Source organism: Somniosus microcephalus, chromosome 4 (genome assembly GCF_052327205.1).
Source record: "Somniosus microcephalus isolate GS21.2 chromosome 4, FLI_Smic_1.0, whole genome shotgun sequence".
NCBI lineage: Eukaryota > Metazoa > Chordata > Chondrichthyes > Squaliformes > Somniosidae > Somniosus > Somniosus microcephalus.
In genome coordinates, this window is record NC_140990.1 from 337,379,439 (window position 1) to 337,401,364 (window position 21,926).

The following is a 21,926-nucleotide window of genomic DNA, read 5'->3' on the forward strand; positions in this document are numbered from 1 at the left end:
CTTACCCAGTATGTAAAAAGCCCAACAAGAGAGGGAGCGCTGCTGCATCTAGTAATGGCAAACGAACCAGAACAGATAAGAGAAGTAAGTGTAGGGGAACATCCAGGCAATAGCGATCACAACATAATAAGGTTGAAGATAAAGATAGAGAAGGACATAAGTAAGATGAAGACTAAGTAATAAATTGGAAAAAAGCTGATTTTAAGGGGAGAAGAATGAAACTAGGGAAAATAAACTGGAAAAATTTGCTGACAAAGAAATAGAACAGGTGTGGGAAACATTTAAAGTGGTGATCAATCGAGTCAATGAGAAATAGAGACCCGCTAAAAAACAAGAACAAATTAAACACTAATGACGCACCATGGATGAATTTAAAAAATGGCAAAATTAGAACTAAAGTAAAAGGCATACACTAAGTACATAGACAACAAAGGAGAGGATGACAAAAAGAAATAGGAAAAGGTTAGGAGAAAAATAAAAAAGCAACAATAAACTATGAAATTACATTATCAAGGAATATAAAAAGAAATAGTAAAGTATTCTACAGACATAAGTAACAAAAGAAAAATCAGGATCGGGGTAGGGCCACTAACGGATACACACAATAAACTCACAGGTAATGACAGTGAAACGGCAGAAATATTAAATCATTATTTTGTCTCAATATTTACCAGGGAGACGAACATGGTGGGCGTGACATTGGAAGAAGAGATCAAAAAAGATATGAAAACATTTAAGATAGAAAGTGGGGAGGTAATTGATAAGCTAATCAAACTTAGAGAGGATAAGACCCCTGGTCTGGATCTATTGCATCCACGCATGTTAAAAGACGTTAGGAAAGAGATAGGAGAGGCACTATTAGATATATAAAAACATTCATTAGAAAAGAGGATAGTGCCAGTGGATTGGAGGACAGCTAATGTGATTCCTATGTATATAAAGGTAGATGGAACAAGTCCAGGGCACTATAGACCAGTTAGCTTAACATCAGTAGTAGGAAAGATAATGGGCCAGAAATTCGGCTACTCGCGTGTAGGGCCAACGAAAGTGCCGGTTTCGTGCATGCACTGCGCATGCGCGGGAAACCAGAACGTCTGTTCCCTTAAAGGAAGAGGTTCACAGGTCGAACGCATGTGCCGGAGAGGCAGCGCATGTGCCGGAGAGGCAGCATGTACGCCTGCAACTTCCATTTTTTTTTGCAGGTTTCTCCGGGAGGGTAAGTCTCCAGGAGCTACGCTTTTAAAAAGCAGTCGCAAGGCCTGCTTTTAACAAGGTAAGTGGTGAATTAAGTAAAATAAAAACACTTTTTCCACAGGTTTTTTATTTTTAAATACTTTAAAGAAAGGTACGTTTATTTTTAGCCCTGTTAAAAACTGTAATTAATTTTTTCAAAAATTTAAATTATTGTTTAAAATAGTTATTTTATGTAATTTATAGTTATTTTAAAAATGTGATTTAAAAAAAAAAAAAAAAAAATTATTTGAAGTTTTAGCTATGTTTTGGGGCCGAACTGTATTCATAGATTTGACAGGTCTTCCTGTCAAATCTATGAATAGAGATTCCCTGCCACAATTGGCTCTCCATGGCCCACATGATCCCAGGGGACGCTTCAAACTAACTGCGCCCCTGGGATACACAAGCACTGCATGCCGGCAGCTGGAGCAGGCCCAGGATCGGGATCCCACACGGGCCCGCAGCACAACGGCCGGCGCGCTAGGTAAGTGCAGGTCGGGGGCTTGCACCCGCGGGAAGCCTCTGACCCGAATTTCTGGCCAATTGGAATCCTTATTCTCAGATGTAATAGGAAAACATCTAGAAACAGAAAATATAATAGAGTAGTCAGCACAGATTTTCAAAAGGGAAGGCCATACTTGACCAATCTTATTGAATTCTTTGAAGAAGGGTAGACAAGGGTAATGTAGTAGGTGTAATATATTTGGATTTTAAAGGCCTTCAATATGGTAGTAGATAAGGCATGGTAGACTCCTGACTAAGGTCAGAACATGTGCAGTTGGAACAAATAGCAGAATGGATGGCAAACTGGTTACAAAACAGAAAACCGAGAGTCGGAGTTAAAGGTAGTTACTCAGACTGGCAAAAGGTGGGAAGTGGTGTTCCAATGTGAGGTCATCTACTTTGGACCTAAAAAGGATAGAACACGGTACTTTCTAAATGGTAAAAAGCTAAAAAAAACAGTGGAGGTCCAAAGAGACTTGGGGGTCCAGATACATAGATCATTAAAATGCCATGAACAGGTACAGACAATAATCAAAATAGCTAATGGAATGCTGGCCTTTATATCTAGAGGACTAGAATACAAGGGGGTAGAAGTTATGCTGCAGCTATACAAAACCCTGGTTAGACCACACCTGGAGCACTGTGAGCAGTTCTGGGCACTACACCTTAGGAAGGACATAGTAGCCTTGGAGGGAGTGCAGCGTAGGTTTACCAGAATGATACCCGGACTTCAAGGGTTAAGTTATGAGGAAAGATTACAAAAATTAGGATTGTATTCCATAGAATTTAGAAGGATAAGGGTTGATCTGATCCAAGTGTAATACCTACTGGAAATGTTATGTACGCTAAGTATGGTTATCAATCTTTAACTTAGACACTGTATTATCATTGTTATAAATCCCTGGGTTAAAGTTGCCCATGTGAAGGTACGGCAAGAACTTTTAAGGACACAATGTGACTAAGAGCAGACTTTCCATAATTCTGCACCAGTATCAACTGTTGCAGACAGTGAGGCTGCGCAGTCTCCAGGCAGAAACCCCAGGAGGAAGGGGTGGAGTCGGGGTTTTTGAGCGGGAAAAAGGAGCGACTGGGAAAAAAGAGGGCAGGAGCTCTGAAAAGAGGGCTCAGGAGGCAAATGGCTGCCGCATCCCGTCCCGGGTTTCCAAACTCGGCCGCCGCCCTTCGTATTAGTAGCTCTGCATCCAGAACTCAAAGTGGGATTCAGTGATCGTGAAGAGAAATTCAACGAAGCGGTTCGGAGTCGTAAGTCTTGCAGACATTATACATACCATGAGCTCCAACTTAAGCGCGCCAACGAAAGAGTGCACTCGAATTTGGACACGGGGACAGATTCTCCTTTGAATCCATGTAAATGGAGAATGTATGTTTATTATGTCTAGATTCATTCTAATGTATGCAAATGTCTAATTTAGTTCATTGACCTGTAATCTTCTTTTACTGTCTGACGTTAAAACTATAAAGTAAGATAATTAGAATTAAGCCAATGTAGTAGTGATCTCCTTACTGGACTATAGAATACTGTCTACAACAGAGACCACATCTCACGTATATCTAGAGAACCGTGAAGGGGTTACATTTTGGGGGCTCGTCTGGGATTGTGGTCTATTTATGTCAGTAAACTAACAGTATTGAATGCTCATTGCTAAGAGAGTGGTTTGTGGTTTCTACTGGGCTGTTTGAGCATAAAAGATGGATGTTATTGAGGTTGAAGCTTGGTGCAAACGGAAGCAGATAGCTACTACTCATGCCATTGTGCTGAATGGTGTTGCTAACTATGACCCCGATGATGTCTTGCTAGGGGCTCTGAATTGTGTCAAAGCCTTTGGAAAGGTTAGGATAGTTGAGCGCTGCTTGGATACAGCTACCAAGAAGCAGTTTGTGTTGATCCAGACATCAGAGAACCTGAGAGGTCATGGTTTACCTGAGGCAGTTGGGCTTTCTGAAGAGGCTGGTCCCTGGCCAGTTCAGTTTGTCCCTATTACTACTAAGGCCCGGAATGTAGCAAAGAGTGCTGTGATGTCCAAGCTTGTGACTCCTGTTACAGTTCCTACTCCTAAGGGTGATGTCAACCCTGAGATGGAACAGCTGAAGAAGGAAATAAATGTCATGAGAGCCGAGATGGCATATTTTTGGTCTAAGCCCAACACAGAAAGGGATGACGCACGGGTGCAAAAGGTTGAACACCCTGCAAAGTCTAACAGCAAAATGAATGATTCCTCTAAAGGATATCCCCATGAAGGAGATAGACCTGGAGTCTTTTGTTATAACTGTGGAAAGGATGGACATTTCAAGCGAGAATGTAGAGGTGAGGAAAATCTAAAAAAAGTAAATGACCGTCTCATAAAACTTACCAAGAAGTCGGGAAACTACAAAGGGGCACAGTAACGGAACGGCCTGCTGTCCCTGTAGTTAAGACACATTCCGCTAAGTGCAATAATAGACGAGGGGATATGAAAGACATCATACCTGAAGGTTTAGTAGGGCCGAGTTCTGCTGTATCAATACAGATTGAAGGCATTTATACTAAAGCTATCCTCAACACGGGTTCTCAGGTTACCATACTGTACAGATCCTTCTATGACCGATACCTGACGCATTTGCCGTTAACCCCAATCAGTCTTCTGCAGATCTGGGGCCTTAGTCCTGCTGATTACCCATATGATGGCTATTTGTCACTGAGGTTGGAGTTCTTGGAAGCTGATGTAGGGACCACTGAGACCATTGATGCACTTGTGTTGGTTTGCCCTGACCCCATGGTGAAAGGTAAGGTTTCCATACTGGTTGGCAGTAATACACCCATAGTGAGACGACTCCTGACAAGCTGCAAAGAGCAGGGAGGTGAAAACTTCTTGAGCACCAGACACATTCACCCTGTTTTCAAAAAGGCTTTTGAGAAACTGCCTGAACTTTCTTCCGACGTAGATGATAGCAAAAGAGGAACTGTGTGGTACGTTCGAGCCAAACCTATCACCCTGCATCCTGGAGGAGTGGCTAGAATCCCTGGGATACCAAAATTCCCTGGAACGCCAGGTACTGAAGCCATTCTGATAGAGTCACCTGATGATCCTGCAGCAGAGTCACGGTTTCCAAATGAGCTTCTGGTGAGACCAGAGTTGCAGACCCCGACAGCTGTGATGTCAGAGAGTTACAGTGACCGTGAGGAATATGTCAGGCAAAGGAATCACATTGAGGAAAGGAATGCCGATTGCGCATCTGTTTCCTGTAAATGTACTGTCGTCACATGTGAAGGAAGAGTCCAAAGTTAACTCAACCGGAGATCTGACACCCTCCTCCTTCAACTTTGGAGATTCATTCGTTCCTAAAGAATGGAAGGACCGATTAGTCAAGAAGATGATGGAGCGGAGAGGAGTTTTCTCTACTCATGAGTTTGATGTTGGTTGTAGTAAGAGTACTCGCTATTCTATCAGAATTACCGAGGATAAACCCTTTCGGGAGAGGTCTCGACGGCTGGCACCAGCTGACATCGAAGCAGTGAGACAGCACCTGTCGCAGTTAAAAGAAGCTGAGATCATTACCGAGTCCAGGAGTCCTTATGCATCTCCTATAGTGGTGGTGAGGAAAAAGAACGGAAAGATTCGGAGGTGTGTGGACTTTAGGACGCTTAACAGACGTACTATTCCTGACCAATACACCGTTCCAAGAATTGAGGATGCACTGGCTTGTCTTAATGGAAGCAAGTGGTTCAGTGTGTTGGATCTCAGAAGTGGATACTACCAAATACCGATGAGTGAATCGGACAAAGAAAAGACAGCCTTTATATGTCCAGTTGGGTTCTACCAATTTGAAAGGATGTCACGGAGTTTCAGGCGCTCCAGCAACTTTTCAAAGAATAATGGAACAAACAGTTGGGGACATGAACTTGCTCGAAGTATTGGTGTACTTGGACGATATCATTGTGTTTGGGGCAACCCTTGAAGAACACGAAGCTCGGTTGCTGAAAGTGCTTGGTCGCCTGGAGGATGAAGGTCTCAAGCTATCATTGGACAAGTGTCAGTTTTGCCAAACATCCGTGTCCTATGTGGGGCATATTGTATCACAGGATGGAGTAGCCACAGATCCATCCAAGATCGAAGCTGTTACCACATGGCCCAAACCGAACACAGTGACTGCCTTGCGGTCATTTCTTGGGTTCTGCGGATATTACAGGCGCTTTGTGCAGGATTACTCCAAAGTGGCCCATCCTCTAAATCAGCTGCTGGCTGGTTACCTCCCACCAGCCGAGAGGAAGAAAAAGGCTAAAGGTAAAGAAAACAAGGACTACTTCAAACCCTCTGAGCCTTTTGGTGTTAGATGGGATGAGAAATGCGAAGAGGCCTTCCACACCTTAAAGCAAAGTCTTACTCAAGCCCCCGTGTTGGCTTTTGCAAGCCCACAGCTGCCATATGTGCTACACGTGGATGCCAGTCAAGAAGGGTTGGGTGGTGTGTTGTATCAGGACCAAGGAGCAGGGCTGAGACCCGTAGCATTCATCAGTCGCAGTCTTATGCCATCAGAGCATAACTACCCAGCTCATAAGCTAGAATTCTTGGCGTTGAAGTGGGGGGTGGTGGATAAGCTGCAGGATTATCTGTATGGAGCGAAGTTTGAAGTGAGGACAGACAATAATCCATTAACCTATGTGTTGACTTCGGCAAAACTTGATGCCACCGGCCACCGCTGGCTTGCTGCACTATCTGCTTATGACTTTAGTCTCAGGTACAGACCTGGGAACCAGAACATTGACACAGATGCTCTGTCTCGTCGCCCACACTACCAGAAACCAGAGTGGAAAGATGTTGCTTCAGCAGATGTGAAAGTAATGTGTCAGATGTCCGTGGTATCTGGACCAAAGAATTCACTTCATGCCCGAGAGATTGACCACTTGGGAGCGTCAATGCATGCTGTTCCCCAGGCATTTTGCAACCTTTCCAGTTTGGATGTACAAAACTTACCCATGTTGTGTTCATCTGAAATATCCAAAGCACAACAGGAGGATCCCTGTATTCATGAGGTGTTTTCAGCTCTCCGTCTGGGTGATATTACACGGATCGACAAATCAAAACATCCTGACTGTCGTCTGCTCCTAAGAGAATGGGACCACTTGGAAATTAAAGAGGGAGTGTTGTGTAGAATCACTCACCCACCCACTAAACCATGTCATTCACAGTTGGTCTTGCCTGAAAAGTACAGGGAAATAGTGATGAAGTCTTTGCATGATGACGCAGGTCATCTGGGAGTAGATAAGACCTATGGGTTGGTCAAGGACAGATTCTATTGGCCGCGTATGAAGTCTGCGGTTGAGGAGTTCTGCAAGTCCTGTGCACGTTGTGTCCAGAGAAAGACTTTACCTAAAAGAGTTGCTCCTCTGTTTCACATGCAAAGTGATGGACCTCTAGACCGTGTCTGTATGGATTTTCTGTCCATCGAACCCGATTCCAGCAATACCGCAAATGCCTTGGTCATTACAGATCATTATACTCGCTACGCCCAAGCTTTTCCCACAAAGGATCAGAAAGCATCCACCGTTGCCAAAGTGTTGTGGGAGAAATACTTCATCCACTATGGACTGCCAAAGCGAATACACAGTGATCAAGGTAGAGACTTTGAAAGTAGACTTATACATGAGTTGTTGTCCATGCTCGGGATTGAGAAGTCAAGAACAACTCCATACCATCCTCGGAGATCCTCAACCTGAGCGGTTTAACCGTACTTTGTTAGACATGCTTGGAACGCTGGATTCAAAGCGAAAGAACAAGTGGAGTCGGCACATTGGACATCTTGTTCATTCTTATAATTGTACCCGAAATGACGCTACTGGTGTTTCACCGTACTACCTCATGTTTGGACGTGAAGCGAGGATGCCGGTGGATTTGTGTTTCGGAGTATCCAGTGATGGCACATCACAGAGAACTTACCTCAAGTATGTATCTGACATGAGAAAGGAATTGCAAGCTGCTTATGAACTTGCTGAGTCTGTTTCTGCCAAACAGAATAAAGGAAATAAGCAGAGGTATGACCAGAAGATCCGTTTTTCCCAACTCATGCCTGGTGACCGAGTTCTCATACGGAACCTAGGACTTCAAGGGAAACATAAGTTAGCAGACCGCTGGGCTTCTACACCTTACATTGTTGAAAGTCAAATGTCACAACTACCTGTGTTTCGGCTAAAACCTGCAGGTGGGAATGGACCCATAAAAATACTGCACCAGAATCATATCCTGCCATTGGGACAGCAAGTGCGTCTGGATCCGCCAGCGGATAATGAGCCGACACCTAGTAGGAGAACCCTGCAGAGATAAAGGAGGAAAAAAACGAGAAACCAGGAAAACTTTGTTCCAGAAGACAGAAAACCCATGACACAGTGTGTGGATCATGAGGAACCTGATGAGTCGGAAGATGAAGAATGGGATCTATGGTACGACCTCCCAGAAAGACGCATAAGACAGAATCTGGATGAATTGTCTGAACCATTTAGCTCAGACTTGGACATGGTCTGGGAAGAACCAGATGCTTCCGAGAAGGAGATAAAAGAGACTGAAAGGCATGATAACAAAGGAACCAACGCCTCCAACGTAGTTGAAGGAACTAAAGACCGGGTATCCGAAATAAGGAGCTCACAGCGAGTTAAGAAGGTTCCTGAAAGATTGACATACAGTACACTAGGAGTGCCAAGTGTAATGATAGCCCTTACGGTTCGATATGTTACCTCCCTTTATACATGGTTGGGAAGCATGCAACCACTTATGTGTAAAGTTCATTAGTCATGGGGACATGCCTATATTTGGTAGGGGGGGGGGAATGCAATACCCACTGGAAATGTTATGTACGCTAAGTATGGTTATCAATCTTTAATTTAGACACTATTATCATTGTTATAAATCCCTGGGTTAAAGTTGCCCATGTGAAGGTACGGCAAGAACTTTTAAGGACACAATGTGACTAAGAGCAGACTTTCCATAATTCTGCACCAGTATCAACTGTTGCAGACAGTGAGGCTGCGCAGTCTCCAGGCAGAAACCCCAGGAGGAAGGGGGTGGAGTCGGGGTTTTTGAGCGGGAAAAAGGAGCGACTGGGGAAAAAAGAGGGCAGGAGCTCTGAAAAGAGGGCTCAGGAGGCAAATGGCTGCCGCATCCCGTCCCGGGTTTCCAAACTCGGCCGCCGCCCTTCGTATTAGTAGCTCTGCATCCAGAACTCAAAGTGGGATTCAGTGATTGTGAAGAGAATTCAACGAAGGGGTTCGGAGTCGTAAGTCTTGCAGACATTATACATACCATGAGCTCCAACTTAAGCGCGCCAACGAAAGAGTGCACTCGAATTTGGACACGGGGACAGATTCTCCTTTGAATCCATGTAAATGGAGAATGTATGTTTATTATGTCTAGATTCATTCTAATGTATGCAAATGTCTAATTTAGTTCATTGACCTGTAATCTTCTTTTACTGTCTGACGTTAAAACTATAAAGTAAGATAATTAGAATTAAGCCAATGTAGTAGTGATCTCCTTACTGGACTATAGAATACTGTCTACAACAGAGACCACATCTCACATATATCTAGAGAACCGTGAAGGGGTTACACAAGTTTTCAAGATATTACTGGGAACAGATAGGGTAGATAGGGAGAAACTATTTCCGCTGGTTGGGGATTCTAGGACTGGGAATAGTCTAAAAATTAGAGCCAGACCTTTCAGGAGTGAAATTAGGAAACACTTCTACACACACAGGGTGGTAGAAGTTTGGAACTCTCTTCTGCAAATGGCAATTGATGCTAGATCAATTGTTAATTTTAAATCTGAGTTTGATATCTTTTTGTTAACTTGAGGGATATGGGCCAAAGGCAGGGATATGGAGTTAAGTCGCAGATCAGCCATGGTCTCATTGAATGGCAGAACAGGCTCGAGGGGCTGAATGGCCTCCTCCTGTTCCTATCTTCTATGTTTCACCACTGTTCACCATTTATATTAATGATTTGGACTTTCGAATCGGAAGTGCAATTTCAAAATTGCGGATAACACCAAATTGGGGGGGTGAGTAGTTAATACAGAGGAGGACTGCGCCAAAATACAAGAAGACATTATTAAACTTGCAGAATAGGCGTGTAATTGGCAAATTAACTGGAATATAGGTAAGCGTGAGGTGGTACATTTTGGTAGAAAGAATAAGGAGGCCACATACACCTTGGAAAATAAGTGTTCAAATAGAACGGAGAGATCTGGGGTGAGGGGCGGGGCGGTGGTTACAGATACACCAATCACTAAAAGTAGTGAATCAGGTTAATAAGGCCATAAAACAGGCAAACAAAGCACGGGTTCATTTCTAGAAGGATAGAATTGAAAAGCAGAGAAGTTATGGTAAACTTGTATAGAACCTTGGTTAGATGACAATTGGAGTACTGTGAACAGTTCTGGTCTCAATATTATGAAAAGGATATGGAGGCACTGGAGAAGGTGCAAAAAAAGATTTACTAGAATGATAGGTATAGCCTCTTGTTTCTGCTATCAGCTGGGGCTCTTTTCTCCAGAAAAGAGAAGAATGGGAGGTGACCTTATAGAGGTCTGTAAGATTCTGAAAGGGTTTGACAGGGTAGACGTAGAGAAGATGTTTCCACTTGTGGGCGAGCCCAGAACTAGGATATAAATGTAAAATAGTCACTAATAAATCCAATAGGGAATTTAGGAGAAACTTCTTTACCCAGAGAGTGGTTAGAATGTGGAACTTTTTGCCGCAAGGAGTAATGAGACGACTAGCATAGATGCACGTAAAGGGAAGCTAGATAAACACACGATGGAGAAAGGAATGCAATTTTTATATGTTAATTGGGTTAGATGAAGAAGGGTGGGAGGAGGCTCATGTGGAGCATAAACACCGGCATGGATTTGGGTCGAATGTACTGTTTATGTGCTTGTAATACTATGTAAAACTTCCTTCACACACCTGTATATACTAAAACAAAGCGTTCATTAAGAAACCCTGCCATTTCCTTATCTACCGCAATCTCATTGTGTTCATTTTTAATTGCCCCCAACTCATTAAAAATATTGTCTTCCCATGTATTTATTAAAAAACCCTTTGCTATTCCCTTTTATTTTGGTTGCAAGACTTTTTTACATACTCTCTTTTAGCTCAGTTTACCCCCTTTTTATTTCAACTTGTAAATTGCAGTATTTCTCAACACTCTTTTGCATTCTTAGCTTTAAAGTTATATGTTTTTTCTGCCTTTTTAATTACAGCCTAATCTGACTCTTCATTCACAAGAGCACGACCTTAAGATCAACAACTTCTATCCTCACTGGAATGTTCCAGACTGTGCTGCACCAATCTCAGAAATATTTCCCACAATTGCTCTGCTGTTTTACCAGTTAATCTTTGCTTCTACTTTATCCACACTAAATCCTCTTCCATTCCTCTGTAGTTTGCTCTACTCCAATCATTCAACCTTGTTTTTGACTCTTTTTCCATTTCCATTTTAAGACTAAAACTAATTGGCCCAGAAATTAGGATCGGGGGCTTGCCGCGCGTGCAAGCCCCCGATGTGCACTTCCCGGCGCGCCGACAGCTGAAGCCTGGGCCTGCTTGGAATTCCTGTCACTGGCCCGGTTCAGCTGTCGGCGCGCTGTGCTTGCCTGATCCAGCGGCGTAGTTAGTGCAATGTGCCGGCTGGGATCAGGTGAGCACTGGGCAGCCAATCAGGGGAGGGAAAACTTCATTCATGAGTTTGATAATAAGAACTGTCAAACTCATGAAAAGTACGGGTGCCTAAAACACTACTTAAACTTTAAATAAAATTTTAAAAAACATCCCACTAATTAAATGAACTATAAATAACTTTAAAAAAAACTATTTTAAACAATTACTCAAAATTTAATTTTTTTTTTTTTTTTTTTAAATCGGGTCTAAAAATACACTTACCTTACTGTAAAGTCCTTAAAAACAATAAAGCTGTGGAAAAATGTTATAATTTTAAATAATAGACCACTTACCTTAAAGAATCAAGTCCTTGCGTCTCTTTTTTACATTTCTAAAAAGTTGAGGCCCTTACACACGGGCAAACCTGTAAAAAAGAAGGAAGTTCAACGCGTGCGCGTGTAAGGGGGGCATCTTTTATCTGGTTTATGGTAATTTACCTGGCCAGCAGCCTTTGCCTCTGAGCTCTAAACCAATTTACAAACAGCGGTTTCGAATCGCTACCCCTCCTTTAGTTCTGAGTGGAGGAACTTATAATTAATGATATTAAAACGGAACACGTGGTTTGGATGAGAGAAAAATCAAGTTTTATTACCTAAATAAACTACAATCAAAAGAATAAACTATATCACACGAACACAGTAATTACAGTAAAACTATATAACAGGGAGTTGCAGACGGCAAAAACGAGGGATAAAATGGCTCCAATGTTACTTAAACAGTCTTAGCAATTCCCTTAAATCACCACCCCAAACTCCTGCTAGGTTGCCTTGCCGAGGAGTCAGAACACCCTGCTCACCTGTGGTCCAGCGAAGTAAAGAGAGTGATAGCTTCTCAGCAGCTATCTTTATACCTGGTGAGGTCCTGCCGTTCTGCTCTGCAAGGGTTGTGTGCAAAATTCCCTGCCCAAAGGGTCCAATACACAAGAGAAAGCTGTGATTGGCTAACTCAAAGTGGTTGGACTGGGTTAATGTGTCTTCCGGAGCTCCCTGGGCTGAAACAAAAGGGAAATACAACTGCTCTATTGTCCAGAATGCTAGGTGATTTAAAACCCATTCAGTTCTTAAACGATTCCCATTCAAGATACAAAAGTCTCTTCTGCAGTTTAGATGTATCCACTCGATATACAAACAAATGCTAATAGCATTCAATTGCTTTGTAAACAAAGCATTGTCCTTTGCCTTCGGCCATGTGGTGACAGCCATTTTTATCCCTGGAAATTTAAAAGCACAACGCCCAGGGATTCTTAAATCAAAAAAATTAATCTTCAGAACTGTAAATTATTGCGAATTCTTACACGCACAGAGTCCTGCGCACACGCGTTGGACCTCTGAACCCCTTGGAGGAAATGCCGGTTTCCCGCGCATGCGCTGTGCATGCTGAAATCCGGCACTTCCAATGGGCCCACGCGTGAGTACCCTGTCCGTACTCACGCGTTGGGACCGGAATTACTGGGCCATTATATTCTGATCACTAAGTTTTCTCTTACTTTCATGTTGCTGACTTGCTCTGATTCATTACTCAAAACCTAGTCCAATATCTCAAACATATAATGCTGGAAATGCACAGTAGGTCAACCCAGCATCATGTAAAGAGAAGGTACTTTAACATTTGAGGTGTAACTCTGTGTTTTGATGCCGGGTTATGCCCAAATGTTAACTTGCCGTCTTATTCTAAGGAAGGGTTGCACCCAAAACTTTAACTTGTCCTTTCTCTTTACAGGTGCTGATGGATTGGCTGTGCATTTCCAACATTTTATGTATCTGTTTTAGATTTACAGCATTTGCAATTGTTTGCTTTTTATTTCGAGTATTGCGTCTTGTCTTGTGGCGCTTTTTAAGTACTGACTCAAAACAATCTTGAATGCATTCTATAAATGCCTCCCCATTTAAACCCCCCTTGTGTGTTGAAAGCATTCCATAAATGCCTCCCTGTTTAAACAATCCTCATGTGTGTTCTCCCAGTCTCTCTTTGGATAATTGAAGTCCTTCCTCATTACTGGATTATTTATTTCTGCACTTATGTTTTGAACAACTTGATCTCTGACCCCTGGACTACATCACTTCCAACCCTTCTCCAATCAGACCAATACCCATTTACCCATTTTTTTTTGGAGAACAGGCCACCAGACCCCAACCCAACACTGGTTCCTCCTGCTCTTTCCATGTCCCTGCTCTAGAGGCCTATTTGCTACATACGCTACAACCACTATGACCACTGTTTCAGTGTTACCCATTCAATGGCCTCCACCCCAATAATAAACTCCAAGAATGATTCTTCTGACCTCTGCTCTGAATAGTTTTATTTAAAAAACAAATACATTTAATTCCCGGAATCAGTGTTTAAGGCGACCTGTACACCACAAATGAGAGAAATGCGACGGACTGGTGCCTTATTATACTCATAGCTGCATTTGGAACGTGTCTCCGGGCCTGCTTCATTAACTGAAGGGAGAATAAGATAACCCCCATTACCCTTCAAGTTGCTTCAGCAGGAGTTTCGTCATCACTCTCATCTGCAAGGCCTGAAAAGTTCTGGGGAGAGCCAGCAAGAGGGAGGCAAAAGCTGTGTGTTAATTTGTTACTACTCTGTAACACAATTCCTGTTTATTGTTAAATGCAATTTTGTATATATCTGTGGGTGGAGTTTATTTGGAAAAAGCTGAGACCTCCATTATTTGGTGCTGTACATGGATCATCATAATTCATGCCAAATTAGCACCCAACCAAAAAAACCTTTAGTTGCTGAAGAAATAGAGAACTCTGGAAAGAGCATCCTGGTGGGCAGCCCAGCTGACAGACGAGCCCAACTTAATACAGGGGGCCAGAGATTACAAACACATTTGGTAGCATTTAACTCATAATATAAAACCAGTCGCTAAACGCAACAATCGCCACTGCAGTGGTCACTGTTCTAGATCAAATACAAATATAGAACCAGAATGGAGCCCAGGCTCTCAGTGATTGGCTGAATCCGCTGTTAGTATGGGCGGAAAGATGGGAAGAGTCAGAGCTGGATGATTTTCCAAAGCCCCTTATTATCGGGAAGGGAAACCTTACCAATGCTTTGCAGTTTGCCATGGGGAAATTAGGGCATAGGAGAATTCTCCAAGTTGTTTAAGCAAGCATGCTTAGCCTCCGGCAAGGATGATCTTATCCTATAAGCCAAGGCCCGAGGGCTCTCTAACAATGTTTGTGTAGCAGAGTTGAGAAACTTATCACCCACTTTAGAGCTGCATCAAATCTCACTTGTTTTGAGATGGCTGGCCATGTAATATCAAATTGTACTGGTGTCTGTAGACTTGTTAACCCTACCTCAGCTGTTATTACAAGCACACAAAGTGGATAGGAGATTTGGGCCCCTGATGTGGGAATGTTTGGAATCTCTGGCAAGGAGCAGGCCACTGAAATGGTTTGGTTTTGGTGTTCACCACCTCACAATCCATAGCTGCCCACATTACCATACGTATTTCCTCCCCAGAAGGAAGAGTTAATTATGACCAGAAAAGCTACTGATCGGAAAGACTATCGGCTGCCTTTTGGGTGTTTATGTGGAGTGGGGGCGAACAATAAACTGCCATCGATCAGATGGACTTCAAATTAATTTGCCACTATGAGGGGAGAAAGTGATTTGAGGACCACAGCCGACTACCTACATTAATAATAGTTGATTCACAGCTCAACTAGACACCTGCCACATTCTGTGTGATGAAGGCAGAACTGGTCGGCAATATTTCAGAGTTGATCAGCAGATGTTATGTAGGTTCAACTCTTGTAATTGCAAATTCTATGAACATAAGAACATAAGAAATAGGAGCAGGAATAGGCCACTTGGCCCCTCGAGCCTGCTCCGCCATTCAATAAGATCATGGCTGATTTTGGGCTCAAATCCACTTCCCTGCCCGCTCCCCATAACCCTTCACTCCCTTATCTTGCAAACATCTGACTATCTCCACCTTAAATGTATTTAATGACCCAGCCTCCACGGCTCTCTGGGGCAGAGAATTCCACAGATTTACGACCCTCTGAGAAGAAATTCCTCCTCATCTCAGTTCTAAAAGGGTGACCCTTTATTCTGAAACTATGCCCCCGAGTTCTAGATTTCCCCACGAGGGGAAAAATCCTCTCTGCATCTACCCTGTCGAGCCCCCTCAGTATCTTATATGTTTCAATAAGATCACCTCTCCTTCTAAACTCCAATGTGTATAGGCCCAACCTGCTCAACCTTTCCTCATAAGTCAACCCCCTCATCTCTGGAATTAACCTAGTGAATCGTCCCTGAACTGCCTCCAATGCAAGTATATCCTTCCTTAAATAAGGAGACCAAAACTGTACGCAGTACTCCAGGTGTGGTCTCACCAATACCCTGTACAGTTGTAGCAGGACTTCCCTGCTTCTATACTCCAACCCCCTTGAAATAAAGGCCAACATTCCATTTGCCTTTTTGGTTACTTACTGTACCTGCTTGCTAACTTTTTGTGTTTCATGCACAAGGACCCCCAGGTCCCTCTGAACTGGAGCATTTTGTAATCTCCATTTAAATAATAATTTGCTTTTTTATTTTTCCTGCCAAAGTGTATAACCTCGCACTTTCCCACATTATACTCCATCTGCCAAATGTTTGCCCACTCACTTAGCCTGTCTATATCCCTTTGCAGATTCTTTGAGTCCTCTGCACAACTTGCTTTCCCACCCATCTTTGTATCATCCGCAAACTTGGTTACATTACACTCAGTCCCTTCATCCAAGTCATTAATGCAGATTATAAATAGTTGAGGCCCCAGTACCGATCCCTGTGGCACCCCACTAGTTACTGTTTGCCAACGGGAAAATGCCCCATTTATCCCGACTCTCTGCTTTCTGTTAGTTAGCCAATTCTCTATCCATGCTAATATATTACCCCCAATTCCGTGAGCTCTTATCTTATGCAGTAACCTTTTATGTGGCACCTTATCGAATGCCTTCTGGAAATCTAAATACACCATCTTCTTCTTAGGCAGTCCCTCGGAACCGAGGATGACTTGCTTCCACATTACAAATGAGTTCGCAGGTGGCTGATGAGTCCAATGCGGGACCTACAGTCTCTGTCACAGGTGGGGCAGAAGGTGGTTGAAGGGGCGGGTGGGTGGGGTGCTTGGGTTGACGTGCGCTCCTTGCGCTGCCTGCACTTGGCTTCCGCTTGCTCCCAGCGAAGAGACTCGAGGCGTTCGGCACCTTCCCGGATCCTTCTCTTCCACTTTGTGCGGTCTTGGGCCAGGGATTCCCAAGTGTCGGTGGGGATGGTACACTTTTCCACTTTTAATAATGATATCATAGTTAATGATATCCTGTGGCTTTGCATTTCCTTCGGGCTGGTCCTTCTCCCTTCGGCTCTGGCCGGGATCTCGCTGCGCTTTGAGCGGACGGCGGGCGCTGTGCTTGGGAGACAACCGCTGGGGCTCGGCCGAGCTCTGCCGGAGCGTGACAGACTGGACGAAGGCGTTCGGGCGAAGAGGTCCCCGAACCCGCACCATATACACATGCATGAGGCCCACTGAAGTAGTTAACAGAAAATGTAAATCTCATTGAGATGAATTCAACGTGTATTAATGGAGAACTTGGCAGTCTTTCCTGTTAGGCTGCAATTTCATTTGCCCATACAGAGGCCTGTTGGTTCGAATGACCGTGTACAGTTTGGTAACGGATGGTGGGTGTCTCACAGTGAAAGGAAACCTGCTCGGAGACCGGTGACAGTCTGACAAAACTGGCAGATTGACTCATTGAACATAGATAGTAACATTGCAGAAGCCCTAGCTGTGGTTGCTCCATAAGAGACAGGGGAGGTACAGTGTAAGGTAGCCAGGAAATTATGCAGGGACATGAATTTCCTCAGGGATGTAGAAGAATAGTTTGAATTCATTGACAAACAGGCCTCAAGCAAGAGTCTGAAAAAAATGATTTATTGAAACTCCTATTGGAATTCGCCACCTTGTTTTCTGACAACTCAGGATTGATATGACATTATAATGACACGAGAGGCCGCCTCCATTGCCTTAATCCCTTATCGAAGTAATGAAGTATTTTTGTCTATGATCATTTTTTTAAATGCATTCTTTCTTGCTGGTTTTAGTACTACAGGATTAAAATTGTTTAGTTCCAGCAAGCTGCAGCGAGGATATATGACAGCCTGATAGACTGTAGGCCGTTTCTTAGGCATTAACATAAGTTTGTACAATATTCTTGTGAAGAAAAAAGGGTGGTTTTATAGGCTAATGTCTGTTAAGTGCAGAGCTTTAGCAATGTCCTGTCCAGCAGTGTCCCTGATAGCTTTGGAATAAGAATTAAATTCCTGCAAACACAGGTTGTTCAAAGTAGTTGGAACAGATAAATGTTATTATGATAAATGTTCTGAGATATCTTCAAAGAAATTTGGACTTCTATCTTAGCTGTATTGCAACTAGACTGCAGTCACTCAGGCCAACAGAGAGAAGTGCGTCAGTGACTATGCTAGGATACATACATGTTAAAAGTAAATGAACTGTGTTTTGAGAGTTAGTTTTATGTTGAGATTTAGTTGAGAGGGGGAGCAACTTTATTTTGATTCTGAGGGGATAGTGAAGTCTGTATTTACTGTAAATCTAGTCTTCGTGCTCAATACTGCTCATTTACTTGTTTCATTTCAATAAATTTGTCCTGTGGTTTATTGCCTAAGCCACAGTTTGGTCAGGTATGTTTTCTTCTGCCTACCCAAGTTGAGGCAATCAAGATGAGCCAGAGTACAGTGACAGGGTTCTCTGCTCCATGCCTGACTCTTGCTACGATTACATAGCTATTGGACAGGTAAAGGCACATAGAGTTTGTGAGATCTGTTTACAGGAGTGGCCAGTAGGGGGTTGCCATTCCTTACCCTCCCACATTTCCCAGGAGTCTCCCAGAATGGAGAATGGGTCCCCTGGGCTCTGTTGCTTGCCGTCCTGGAGCTCTTCATAAAATCATAGAATCATAGAAATTTACAGCACAGAAGGAGGCCATTCGGCCCATCTTGTCCGTGCTGGCTGACAAAGAGCTATCCACCCTAATCCCACTTTCCAGCACTTGGTCCATAGCCTTGTAGGTTATGACACTTCAAGTGCATATCCAAGTACTTTTTAAATGTAATGAAGGTCTCTGCCTGTACCACCCTTTCAGGCAGTGAGTTCCAGACTCCCCACCAACCTTTGAGTGAAAGAATTTCTCCTCAAATCCCCTCTAAACCTCCAACAATTACTTTAAATCTATGCCCCCTGGTTATTGGCCCTTCTGCTAAGGGAAATAAGTCCTTCCTATCCACTCTCTCTAGGTCCCTCATAATTTTATACACCTCAATTAAATCTCTCCTCAGCCTCCTCTGTTCCAAAGAAAACAGCCTCAGCCTATCCAATCTTTCCTCATAGTTACAATTCCCCAGCCAAGGCAACATCCTCGTAAATCTCCTCTGCACCCGCTTGAGTGCAAGCACATCTTTCCTGTAATGTGACCAGAACTGCACGCAGTATTCTAGCTGTGGCCTAACTAGTGTTTTGTACAGTTCAAGCATAACCCCCTGCTCTTATATTCTATGCCTCAGCTAATAAAGGCAAGTATCCCGTATGCCTTCTTAACCACCTTATCTACCTGTCCTGCTACCTTCAGGGATCTGTGGACATGCACTCCAAGGTCCCTCTGATCTTCTGCACTTCTCAGTGTCCTACCATTTAATGTGTATTCCCTTGCCTTGTTAGCCCTCCCCAAATGCATTACCTCACACTTCTCCAGATTGAATTCTATTTGCCACTGTTCTGCCCACCTGACCAGCCCATTGATATCTTCCTGCAGTCTACAGCTTTCTTCTTCATTATCAGCCACACGGCCAATTTTTGTATCATCTGCAAACTTCTTAATTATACTTCCTACATTTAAGTCCAAATCATTGATATATACCACTTTGCGCTTTAAATTTCCCGCTGCAGCGCCCCCACCACCCCCCGCGCCATGACATCACTGGCTGCAGAAAGCAGGAACTATCTGGTATGCCAGGAATAATCAGGAATTGGGTTGTGGGAGGGGGGTGGTGGTTTGGTGGGAAGAGAGAATGGGGTAGAGAATCAATGGGAAAGAGAGGACTGGGGAAGAGAGGAGTGGGGTGGAGAAACTCTGGCCTGAAACCATGAGCAAAGATACTCAACTACAGTGGAGAACCCCACCTTTATAAGATGAATACAATAACATTTGTAGATGTCGTGTGTTCACTCAAATACTAGCTTCCAGGTTAAGACCCGGGAAAATAGCCTAGTCTAAAAAATAATCATATATTTTCAAAGAGTAAGTCAAGATAAATTGAAAGCAACTTGTATCCTTTTGTATTGTTTTAACTCGTGTGAGATGTCTTGAATCATAATTGAACCTTACCCTACATTATAATAAAACACATGGAGAATTTTTATGGTCAATAAACAAAAGCTGCAGATCATCCTCGACAGACCTGCTGCCGCTCTATTCCATTGCTTTCGTGATACACACCGGATGGGAGCTAGTTAAAATCATCTATAGTCGCAGTGCTGATGCATCTTTTCCGACGACAGTGGAACAGCACAGTTGCTCCTGTCAATCATCTGAAATGAGCACAGTGGCGTTTAAGAAAAAAAAGGTGTGCTGAGATAATCAAGAATGAAGTCACCCTGAAATAGTTTGGATTTGTGAACACTCAATAATCAGTCAAAGTGGGATCTGACTCCAATAATCATCCAAAGGGTCACACCTCAGGATTTTCATTCGAAACTGAAAGCAGACAAGAGGGTCCTGAACCCGGAGCTCAAACTGAGTTATTTATAAACTCGTGCAGTAATGAGTTACATGTCAGTGGAGGAAGGCTGGGGCATGAGCCGTTTCTGTATAATTTATTCGGTGGCTCTGAGCTCAAATTACTGAGGCACTCTACCAGCCACTGTCTATTAATGCACAATTATGAATTTATTCCAGTATTGACAAAAAAACACAACCCAAAACAAACAGTAAAATAATTTTTAAAAATTGCTGCTAAAGCTTCAACATCGAAGGCAGTTAAAGAAATCAGTCAACTTTAATATTGAGAGACCTTAACATTTCAAAGAGGGAACCTCACCATTATAATTCTTTTGCTACTGATTTGTAAATGTTGCTTGTGGTGAGACTCTTTAAATAATTTAATAAATCCCAGGGTTACTCCAGGTCCCAGTGGTTTTCAATAATGCTGATTTGTAGTGCCCAGATTCTGATGTTCGAATCCAATTTTAGTCTGAGGCCCATGTGCAGTTAATTCTATAATGTTAGCAGATCTCCCATGGTGATGCTGCAAGTGAAGGAGGATATTATCCACAATATGTGATTAGCGAAGTGTTACAGGAAAACAGTTACAGCGAATGTGCTCTACATATAAGACTTAATGGGCCGGATTTTCCGATCGGAGGCTTCCCACGGGCGGACGCCTCCGATCGGAAAAGATTTACGCACTTACCCGTTGGCTCCGTAGGTCCCGAGACTTCCGATCCTGGGCCTCTCCTGGTGCGCGTGCGCAGAGGCCCAGGTATCCCGGGGCGCAGGCGGTGCGCAAGCATCCCTGGAATCAGGTGGGCCATGAGGAACCAATCAAAGAAGGGAATCCCCCTTCACAGATTTGACAGGTCTCTCCGCATAGATCTGTCAAAAGTATGATGAGGATCACTTAAAAAACAGTTAAAACATTAAATAATTTTTTTAAATCACGTATTTAAAATTACATTAAATGAAATATTTTAAACAAAAATTTAATTTTTTGAAAAAAGTAATTAATGTTTTTTACCGGGCTAAAAATAAACTGAGTGAAAATTTTTTTTTTTTTTTTTTTTTAAACTCTTACGCTGGTAAAAGCAGGCTTTACCAGGTGTAAGATTTTTAAAGGTTTTCAGCGGGCGGAGGTTCTGCAGAAAGCGGAACTCTCCCCCCGCAGAGGCCCTGCTTGAGAGATTGGAAATGCCGGGTTTTAGCGCAAGCGCTTCGCATGCCTGAAACCGGCATTTGCGAGGCCCCTATGGGCGCGTACACACCCGTGGGGCTCGGAATATCCGGCCCAATATATTACTCGTAAATTTCTTGCATTGTTGCACATGGGGGCATGGAATTTCCTCAGTGGGTGGTACCCGGAAGTTAGACTTGAAATTGCACCCATTCCCGCGCCCATTCTGCAGATGTTAAGTTACCCTTGTGGCGGAGCCACTAAGGGACTCCGATCAAATGTATATAATTCCCTTTAACAATATGTTAACTACAGCCTGAGTCTGTATCTTTGTATATACTGTTTGCATGTACAGAGTGCGGTCCCTTTAAGAGCGCGGGAAAAACGTGATGACGTCATGACGCCAGCCACAGGACCGTCCAAGCAGTCCTTGTGGAGCTTCCGAACTGACTAGACCTGTATTCATAGTTTTCTTGCATCTGTTTGTTAAACTCAATTAGTTTCACATTAAACATCGT

At 43.3% G+C, this 21,926-nt stretch overlaps 1 long non-coding RNA gene across 2 annotated transcripts in view; it reads right to left on the bottom strand.

Annotated features, from left to right (window-relative positions):
• The window catches only part of LOC147120704 (uncharacterized), a 57,108-nt gene that overhangs the window by 16,785 nt on the left and 18,397 nt on the right, over nucleotides 1-21,926 (bottom strand). Inside the window, exons 2-3 of one of the 2 annotated variants that reach the window (XR_015078225.1) lie at nucleotides 20,932-21,113; nucleotides 11,739-11,809 (exon numbers count right to left, since the gene is read on the bottom strand). This is a non-coding gene — a long non-coding RNA (uncharacterized LOC147120704). The remainder of the gene's footprint in view (nucleotides 1-11,738; nucleotides 11,810-20,931; nucleotides 21,114-21,926) is intronic. The other variant, XR_015078226.1, reaches the window with a different exon arrangement.